This window comes from Hemitrygon akajei, unplaced genomic scaffold (assembly GCF_048418815.1).
Source record: "Hemitrygon akajei unplaced genomic scaffold, sHemAka1.3 Scf000064, whole genome shotgun sequence".
NCBI lineage: Eukaryota > Metazoa > Chordata > Chondrichthyes > Myliobatiformes > Dasyatidae > Hemitrygon > Hemitrygon akajei.
In genome coordinates, this window is record NW_027331950.1 from 448,792 (window position 1) to 459,052 (window position 10,261).

The 10,261-nt window shown below is 46.0% G+C and overlaps 1 long non-coding RNA gene across 1 annotated transcript; it reads right to left on the bottom strand.

Annotated features, from left to right (window-relative positions):
• Positions 1–1,815: 1,815 nt before the first annotated feature.
• On the bottom strand, positions 1,816–6,172 carry LOC140721907 (uncharacterized). The gene is made up of 3 exons (XR_012097500.1): positions 6,102–6,172; positions 2,027–2,049; positions 1,816–1,952 (listed from the first exon to the last, which is right to left on the bottom strand). It is a non-coding gene; the product is annotated as an uncharacterized lncRNA (long non-coding RNA).
• Positions 6,173–10,261: the final 4,089 nt, after the last annotated feature.

Genomic DNA, 10,261 nt, shown 5'->3' on the forward strand with positions numbered 1-10,261 from the left:
ACCCTCCCTAACAGCTCTATCGAACCTCTCTGAGAGAATATTGTTCTCCCTCCCCCCCCCCCCCCGGGTTCAGGTGCAACCCGTCACTTTTGAACAGGTCATACTTCCCCCAGAGGAGATCCCAATGATCCAAGAAGCTGAAGCTTGCCCCCTGCACCAGCTTCTCAGCCACACATTTATCTGCCGAAACGTCCTGTTCCTACCCACACCGGCACGTGGGGCAGACAACATTCCAGAAATTACAACCCTGGAGGTACTGCTTCTCAGCTTTCTACTGAGCTCTCTAAATTCTATCTTCAGGACCAATTTGCTTTTACTTCCTGTGTCATTGGTACCTGTGACGAGACTACCGTCATCGGACTCATCCAGAATAGTGATGAGTCTGCATATCGACAGCAGGTGGACCAACTGGCGCTCTGGTGTAGTCGGAACAATCTGGAGCTGAACACGCTCAAGACAAAGGAGATGATAATGGATTTCAGGAGGCATCCCCCCGCTATGTCTCCCCTCACAGTCCTCAGCAGCCCTGTGTCCACCGTGGAGAACTTCAGGTTCCTGGGTACCACCATCTCTCAGGATCTGAAGTGGGAGCAGAACATCAGCTCCATCCTGAAGAAGGCCCAGCAGCGGATGTATTTCCTGCGGCTCTTGAGGAAATACGGTCTGCCTCAGGAATTGCTACTACAATTCTACACTGCAGTCATTGAGTCTGTCCTGTGCACCTCCATCATTGTGTGGTTTGGAGCCGCCACCAAGCAGGATAGAACCAGACTACAGCGCACAGTGAGGACTGCCGAGCGCATTATTGGAGCCTCCCTGCCCTCTATTGTGGACCTGTACTCTTCCAGGTTGAAGAAGAGGGCGGGGAACATCATAAAGGACTCCTCCCATCCTGCGCACGGACTGTTCGATCTGCTTCCGTCTGGTAGGCGCTTCAGATCCCTCCAGACTAAGACTAATAGGCACTGGAGAAGTTTTTTCCCTACTGCGGTCACTTTGCTGAACAGTTAACTGCCGGTTAACTGTCGGCTAACTATTACTTGGATTGCACTACCTGTATGTACAATTTATATTTTCATTTATATTTATCATTATTATTGTTATGAGCAGAGAGACAACATCTGCCGGAAGTAAATTCCTTGTATGTGCACAGGTACTTGGCGATTAAAGTCTGATTCTGATTCTGATACGTACCAAGATATCTGGCTGTTTTCTCTTCCTCTCTGAAATGCTACGGACACGATCCGAGGCATCCCTGACCCTGACACCTGGGAGGCAACATACCATTCGCGTGTCCCGTTCATGTCCACATATTCTCCTGTCTGCTCCCCTGACGATTGAGCCCCTGTCACTACAGCTCCCCAATTCTCCATCTAACATCAGTGAGAGTTGCGGGTTCAGGTGGGGGTGGGGTGAAGACCTGTGTCAGTCAGAGTCTGCACTCACAGGGCACATGAAGGACTTGTGTATTTTCCTGACAATCCCTGTCACCACACTGATACCTGCTTTTATTCCCTACAATATTATCATCAGTATTAAATTCCCAGTTCCTCTGGTAGATCCAAACTCATGTCCTGGTGTGTTAGTGCATTTGCCTGGGATTGGAACACTGTGGTTCATTTGACAGTCCCGTGTATTGGTTGTATTGTGACCCTGTGCTGGTGTGTCCAGAGGTCTGAGATCTCCAGCTGACCATGTGACAGCGATGCCTCCCAGTCAGTGGTGTTGATGTGGAATAAACTTCAGTTCCCCTTCAGTCCATTATCACAGCCAATCCTTGCTTCAAGTTGGAACTTAATTGAACAAGGAGAAATGAGCCTTTGTAAGTTTTACCTTGATTAATGGCATCAACTGTTTCCCTCAGCACTGTGTTCAACAAATACGGGTGATCGAATTTTTCAAACAGTAGGGCCTCATCTGTCACTGACAATTCCTGGACATCATCATTAATCCTGTAAATATTAAACTGCTGGTTATAAACTGAAACTTTGAACTATACAGGTTTTGAATAAAGAGTATGTCCTACCTCCTGTTCCAATGAGCTTCCTCCTGAAATAAATTTAAAAAAAATCTGATTAGAATTGACTTATTGTACACATCCTGAATTTCATCCAAATCATTACAAGGTGTTGAAAATTCCCAATCCCACAGTCACTCGCACACACGGACAATACAGAACCACGGGTTAAATTACAGGGAAAGTTTCTGAATGTCAGACCATTACTGAGAGGATGAAACTTACAGGGAAGACAGGACAGGTTGTGCATTTTTATCTGGATACGATATCAGGGTGATAAGATGTAGGAATTTAAGATCAGTGATGGCTTTATTTGTGAGCGGGTGGGAAGGGGATGTACCTCTCTTTACGGGAAGAATTGTGGGAGATGAAATTCCAGATGGATACTAATAAATCCCATTAAGAAATTTAGTGAAGAGGAACTCGCTGCCACAGGAGTGGTTAAAGCGGAACAGCAGAGATTGAATGTAATGGGAAAACTGGATAAACACGCGAGGAACGTTCGAATTCGGGGCTCTGTTGCTGGGTGTGGTGAGTAGTTGGGAGGAGAATTCTGAAGCAGGGAAATTGATAGAAGATGATGGACCGAATGGCCTGCTTCTGATGGAGACCGGACGCGATGTACCCCAGGCCACTGTGGGAGGAGATTGTTTTGATGGAGACCGGACGAGATGTACCCGAGGCCACTGTGGAAGGACATTGTTTCTGATGGAGACCGGACGAGATGTACCCCAGGCCACTGTGGGAGGAGATTGTTTCTGATGGAGACCGGACGAGATGTACCCCAGGCCACTGTGGGACGTGAGGCAGGAGATTGCTGAGCCTCTGGCTCTGATCTTTGCATCATCAATGGGGACAGGAGAGCTTCCAGAGGATTGGAGGGATGCAAATGTCATTCCCTTATTCAAGAAAGGGAGTCGAGATAACCCAGGATATTATAGACCAGTGTGTGTTACTTCAGTCGTTGGTAAGTTGATGGAGAAGATCCTGAGAGGCAGGAGTTATGAACATTTGGAGAGGCATAACATGATTAGAAATAGTCAGTAATGCTTTGACCCTGATTGAATTTTTCAGGACGTGAGAAAACACATTGATGAAGGTAGAGCAGTAGATGTAGTGTATATGGATTTCAGCAAGGGATCCAAGGGAACATTGATTTGTTCAACCACACCTGTCACAGGGATCTGTCCTGGGACCCCTGCTATTTGTGATTTTTATAAATGATTTGGGTGTACAGGCGGAAGGATGGGTGAATGAGTTTACGGATGACGCAAAGATTGGAGGAGTTGTTGATGGAGCTGTAGGTGCTGAAAGGTTACAAGAGGATATAGACAGGCTGCAGAGTTGGGCAGAAAAATGGCTGATGAAGTTCAATCTGGACAAGTGTGAGGTGATGCATTTTGGAAGGACAAACCAGAAGACTGAGTACAGGATTAATGGTCAGTTACTTAAGAGTGTGGATGAATAAAGGGACCTTGGGGTTCAAATCCATACATCCCTCAAGGTCACTGCACAGGTTGATAGGGTAGTTAAGGAGGCCTATGGGTTGCTAGGCTTCATTAACAGGGCGATTAAGTTCAAGAGTAGAGAGGTCATGTTGCAACTCTACAAATCTCTGGTGAGACTGCACTTAGAGTATTGTGTTCAATTCTGGTCACCTCATTATAGCAAAGATGTGGAAGCTATGGAGAGGGTGCAGAGGAGATTTATCAAAATGTTGCCTGGTTTGGAGAACAAGTCATATGAAGCAAGGTTAGCAGAGCTGGGAGTTTTCACTTTGGAGCGTAAAGAATGAGAGGGGACTTGATAGAGGTCTACAAGTTTATGAGAGGCATAGATGGGGTGTATAGTCAGTACCTATTTCACAGGGAACGAATAGCAAACACCAGAGGGCATAGGTACAAAATTAAGGGAGGAATGTTTAGGGGAGACATCAGGGGTAAGTTTTTTACACAGAGGGTTGTGAGTGCCTGGAATGACTTTTAAGGGATAGTGGTGGAGGCTAAAACACGGGTATTTGAGAGCCTCTTGGACAGGCACATGGATGAAAGAAAATGGAGGGTTATGGGGTAGTGTGGGTTTAGAACTTTTTGTAAAGGATTATATGGGTCGGCACAACATGGAGGGTTGAAGGGCCTGTACTGTGCTGTAGTGTTCTATGGTTCTAACTGGCTTGCCCACAGAAGACAAAGTGTGGTTGTAGACGAGTCATATTCTGCATGGAGGTTGGTGACCAGTGGTGTGCCTCAGGGCTCTGTTCTGGGACCCCTTCTCTTGGTGATTTTTATAAATGACCTGGATGAGGAAATGGAGGAATACGTTAGTAAATTTGCCGATGACATAAATGTTGGTGGTGTTGTGGATAGTGTGGAGGGCTGTCAGAGTTTACAGCAGGACATTGATAAGATGCAAAACTGGGCTGAGAAGTGGCAGATGGAGTTTAACCCAGATAAGTGTGAGGTGGTTCACTCTGGTAGGTCAAATATGATAGCAGACTATGGTATTAATAGTAAGACTCTTGGCAGTGTGGTGGATCAGAGGGATCTTGAGGTCCGAGTCAATAGGACACTCAAATCTGCTACACAAATTGAATCTGTGGTTAAGAAGGCATTGGCCTTCATCAACCATGGTACTGAGTTATGTAGCCGAGAGGTAATGTTACAGCTATATCGGACCCTGGTCAGACTCCACTTGGAGTACTGTGGTCAGTTCTGGTCACCTCACTACAGGAAGGATGTGGAAGCAATAGAAAGGGTGCAGAGGAGATTTACAAGAATGTTTCCTGGATTGGGGAGAGTTCCTTATGAGAGTAAGTTGAGTGAACTTGGCCTTTCCTCCTTGGAACGACGGAGGATGAGAGGTGACCTGATTGGGATGTATAAGATGGTGAGAGGCATTGATCAGAGTCAGAGGCTTTTTCCCAGGGCTGAAACGGCTAACACGAGAGGACACAGTTTTAATGTGCTTGGAAGAATGTACAGAGAAGATGTCAGGGTAATATTTTTACGCAGAGAGTGCTGAGTGCGTGGAATGGGCTGCCGGAAACGGCAGTGGATGTGGATACAATGGGGACTTTTACGAGACTCCTGGAGAGGTACATGGAGCTCAGAGAGATAGAGGCTATGGGTAACCCCAGGTAATTTCTAAATTAAGGACATCTTCAGCACAGCATTGTGGTCTGAAGGGCCAGTATTGTTTACAATTTTTATATTTCTACGTTTCTAATGTGAAATTTACCTGAAAAATTAAAGAAACAGTGAAAGTTTCCCTAATCTGACTGAAACCGGACAAAGAGGATAAGTCTGATGTGTGGGTCATATTCTTTGTTCTCACTAATTGACAGAGAGACCCTCACACCCACCGCACCAGACACACTCACAGTCTGTGACTGGAACTGGGTGTTAATGGCAGTTTTAGAGGATATTGAATGAGATAATTATGGGCACAATCAGCAGCCCTGTATTATAATCAGAGTAAATCATTTCAGAAAAGATTGCATTCTGTCCTGGGATGTACAGGAGTTGTTTTAAGTCCAATTTTAGGACAACAACAACCCTGAATAGTTGTGTCAATGGTCAGGTGAAAAACAGTTTACTGCCATTTTGTAAATGCTGCGTCCAGGAGCAACGCATCTGTTTTCTGTCTTTGATGGTCCTGTCTGCATTGTATTCTGTGTCACGTGATTGTTATGGTAACTAGTCACGTATGTGGGAGTGTGGTAATAGTGAAGGGAATAAGTTACATATTCGTGCTTTGTTCTGGGCAGTTTTGTGCGGAGGACGGACGGATATCATATTGTTTGTTAACCACTTTGTTGCTGATTAATTTACAATTAATTACGCTGAAGTTTAATTGCTTCCTGATTGTCTGTTGCAGATAAAGGATCGAATACAAATCTTCGACATTTTGGAAGGTCATTATTCGTGTGATTGGAGGCTCGTCATACAAGTCTAACACTCTGTGTGAGGTCACAAGCAGCGGCAATTGATTTGTTAGATTTGGCTGCTTTGCTGTGTTTATTTCAAATATACCGCTGTTCATTTAGTGCCCTTTGACAGAAACGAATTCAAATGTAATCCCTCACCTTGAGAAACATCACACTGTCTTTTTGATCCATCTGTTCCTTTAACTTAGAGATTTCCTCCTGAATAATCCTTATATTCTCTTGAATCTCCTGAAGATTTTTCTCCATTGTCTCGAGAATCCTCTTCTCTTCTTCCCTGAGATCCCTGAGTAAGCTCTGCTCTTTCTCAGTGATAATCTGGCGCAGTTCAGCAAACTGGGATGTGACGTGGGACTGAAGGCTGTGTGACTGTTCCTGTCGAATGAAAGGTGAAGATTAGATACTGTATTGCTGTGTTGTATTTCCTGATGACATTAAGGAGACCATTTGGTCCATTAATGTCCATGCTAGCTCTGAAACATTCCCATTCAATCACGTTTTCCTGAAACCTATTCTCCCCTTTAAGTCCCACCTGATTCACATACATCCTCCTCCACATTCACAGGGTTAATTGTAATTAACCATTCATCCATCAGGTTCTTGGAATGTGTATGAAACTGTCATGGGCACAGGGAGAGCATGAAAACTCCACAGAGACAGCAGCAGAGGTCAGGATCGAACCCAGGTCACTGGAGCTGGGATACTCGACTATTCTGCATTAAAAGGAGCAAAACTCAACAGTAATATCAGAAATTCTGCTCAGGAAGCCTCACCCGAACTCCGGAAATCTTCTCTTTCTGTTCCTGCTCCTTTTCCTGGAAGTCTGATTTCTTTTTTGTGAGAGAGTCTAAGGAAGATTTTGTCTGATCCTGGAAGTCAGAGAGTGAAGGAAATAGAAACAAAGATGCATCAAAAGAAACAGGTGATCAAACCCGATTATCACACAAAATGCCGGAGGAACTCAGTGAGTCAGGCAGCATCTATTCAGGGGAAATAAACAGTCGGTGTTTCGGGATGAGACCCTTCATTAGGACTGTGAAGGAATGGAACAGAAACCAGAATAAAAAGGTTGGGGACGAGAACCAGCTGACAAGTGACGGGTGAGACAACGTGAGGGGGAACGTGGGGGAGGGTGATAAAGTGAGAAGCTGAGAGGAGACAGGTGGAAAAGGTAAAGAGCTGGAGAAAATGGAATCTAATACGAGAGGACAATCGGCCATGGAGGAAACGGAGTGATTTGGGGCTGTTTGGGGCCATGAATCGTGACGAGGGCGGGGTTGGTAGGAGTCAGGTGTAGCACTTGTCCCGTTTGCAGGTATCGGTGTCAGGAGGGAGATCAGTGGGGAGGAGCGAGTGGATAAAAGGGAGTTAAGTAGAGAGCTATCCCTATAGAGAGCGGAGAGTTGTAGTGGTGGAGGGTGGGAGTGGGCTTCTGGAGGGAAAGATGTGCTTCGTGGCAGAATCCCATTGGAGATGGCGAACGGTGGGGGGATGATGTGTTGTTTATGGAGGTCCGTGTCGTGGACAGTGGACGATGGGGTGAGTATCAAATTCGGGTTAGTTTTACCTTGTAGTTGTTAACAGCTTCTTCAATCGGCCTGAAACGGTGCTCTCTGTGTTCCTCCGCCACTGCACAGACCACACAGATCAGTGTCTTGTCCGTTTCGCAAAACAGCTTCAGTTCTTCCTCATGTTCCTCGCAGTGACGTTTACATTCCTTCCCTTCCCGATTCAGGTTTAGATTCCGAACTTTTTGTGTTAGATTTGCTAAGGCCCGACTGGCCCTGAGGGTGCGGTCGGCAAACACCTCTCTACATTCCGGGCAGGAGTTTCTCTCCTCCCTTTCCCAACACCGTGTGATACAAGAGCGACAGAAGTTGTGTCCACACTCCAGGTATACCGGATCGGTGAAGAAATCCAGGCATATGGAACAAATTACCTCCTCGGTTAAGCTCTCGGCCTGTCCTTTCGAAGCCATGTTAACTCCCAGCACTTCCTGATTCAGAATGCTTTCACTTTCGGGGAACTGCTGATCCCCTGCAGTACCGCGATTGTCCACTACGCGCGCTGCAGTCTCAGGGAATGAACATTCTGCTGCTGGATGTGTTCAGTGGGAAGTAATCGTGGTACTTTCCATCGCAGCGTGAGATCAGCAACACATTAAACAGATCAGAACAGAAATGAAACCTCGGCCATGGACTGCCTAAGCCCGGCTGCGAAAGTAGCGGCGCTGGGCATGGGGTTTGCAAACTCGTCCCAAAAAGTGGCAGTGCACAGAAATGTCAATTGAACCTCCAAAGGCGGTTGAAGTCGGGTGGAGAAAGGAGAAGCCACAGGGCCGGTAACCTTCGCCCTGGACAGGGGACACTGACGAGCTGCTGTTGGCAGCCTGTGTCCCGGTAGGCGTGATGAGCTAAAGAAGCAGAACAGAAATGAAGCCGGAGAGAAGAGCCTGGTTCAGTCTGAGGCAGGACTGAAAGGGACAAGTTCTGAAAAGAGAGGCCCAAGAGACTGCAGATGTTGGAATCTCGAGTAAGAAACTCGAGGGACTGAGAGCGTCAGACAACATCTGTGGAGAGAAATGTAAAATCGACTTTCAGGTCGAGATCCTTCAGCTGGACTGTCTCAACTCGAAATCTCGATTGCCATTTCACTCAGATGCTGCCTGACCTGTTGAGTTCCTCCAGCAGCTCGGTTTTTATTTTTTTCTCTCACGGTGTAAAGAGAGTCAGACTGGGGGGTAAAACAGTGGTTAAGTAACTATTTAAAACAACTATTAAATTAGCTCATGCCATTAAAGTGGGGATGTCGAGAGAATATTGCGCTGTGACAAGACAGATGCCGTGGCTGCAGGAGAAAGTACAGGACCGGACATTCCACGTCACAGGGTGGAAAGGATTATTTTGGTCGGTGAAGTCCTGAAGAAACTTTTTGACTTTACCCATGTCTGTCCCAGCTCCAGTGAAAGGCCAGTTTCCACAATTCTGGACAGAGCCCAGATGTTGATGTTTTTAAAAAAATCAAAGTAAGCATTATTCACCATGAAATATTCACAGGGATAAACCGTGCAATGTCTTTACCCGAAGATCAGTGAGCCTTCTGTCACGCAGTTCCTGTGGCACAGACCCTTGCATCTTTCTCCACAAATCTCCGCCAGCCCACAGTTCGCAAAGAGGTGAGTGACTGTCTCGTCTCCACTGCAGTAATCTCGGGGCAGCGCGCTGTGGGAGTGATTTCCTGCATGCCCGGAAATGTACAATCGACTTTCAGGTCCTTCAGCTGGACTGTCTCAACTCGAAATCTCGATTGCCATTTCCCTCAGTCTAAGGGTAGATAAATCTCCCGGACCAGATGGAATGCACCCTCGTGTTCTGAAGGAAGTAGCTGTGGAGATTGTGGAGGCATTAGCAATGATCTTTCAAAAGTCTCTAGATTCTGGCCTGGTTCTGGATGACTGGAAGATTGCAAATGTCACTCCGCTATTTAAGAAGACGGCAAGGAAGCAAAAAGAAAATCATAGAACTGTTAGATTGACATCAGTGGTTGCGAAGTTGTTGGAGTCGATTGTCAAGGATGAGGTTACCGAGTATCTGGAGTGATAAGACAAGATAGGCAGAACTCAGCATGGTTTCCTTGAAGGAAAATCCTGCCTTTTTTTGAGGAAATTACAAGTAGGATAGAGTGTTGGCCGATTGACAGGAAACAGAGAGTGGGAATAAAGGGATTCCATTCTGGTTGGCTGCCAGTGGTGTTCCACAGAGGTCCGTGTTGGGGCCGCTTCTTTTTACGTTGTATATCAATGATTTGGATTATGGAATAGATGGCTTTGTGGCTAAGTTTGCTGATGATACAAAGATAGGTGGAGGGGCCGGTAGTGCTGAGGAAACAGAGAGTCTGCAGAGAAACTTGGATAGATTGGGAGAATGGTCAAAGAAGTGGCAAATGAAATACAATGTTAAAAAATATATGGTCATGCACGTTGGTAGAAGAAATAAACGGGCGGACTATTATTTAAATGGAGAGAGAATTCAAAGTCCTGAGATGCAACGGGACTTGGGAGTGCTCGTGCAGAATATCCTTAAGGTTAACTTCCAGGTTGAGTCGGTGGTGAAGAAGGCGAATGCAATGTTGGCATTCATTTCCAGAGGAATAGAGTATAGGAGCAGGGATGTGATGTTGAGGCTCTATAAGGAACTGGTAAGACCTCACTTGGAGTACTGTGTTCAGTTTTGGGCTCCTTATTTAAGAGACGATGTGCTGATGTTGGAGAAGGTTCAGAGAAGATTCACTAGAATGATTCC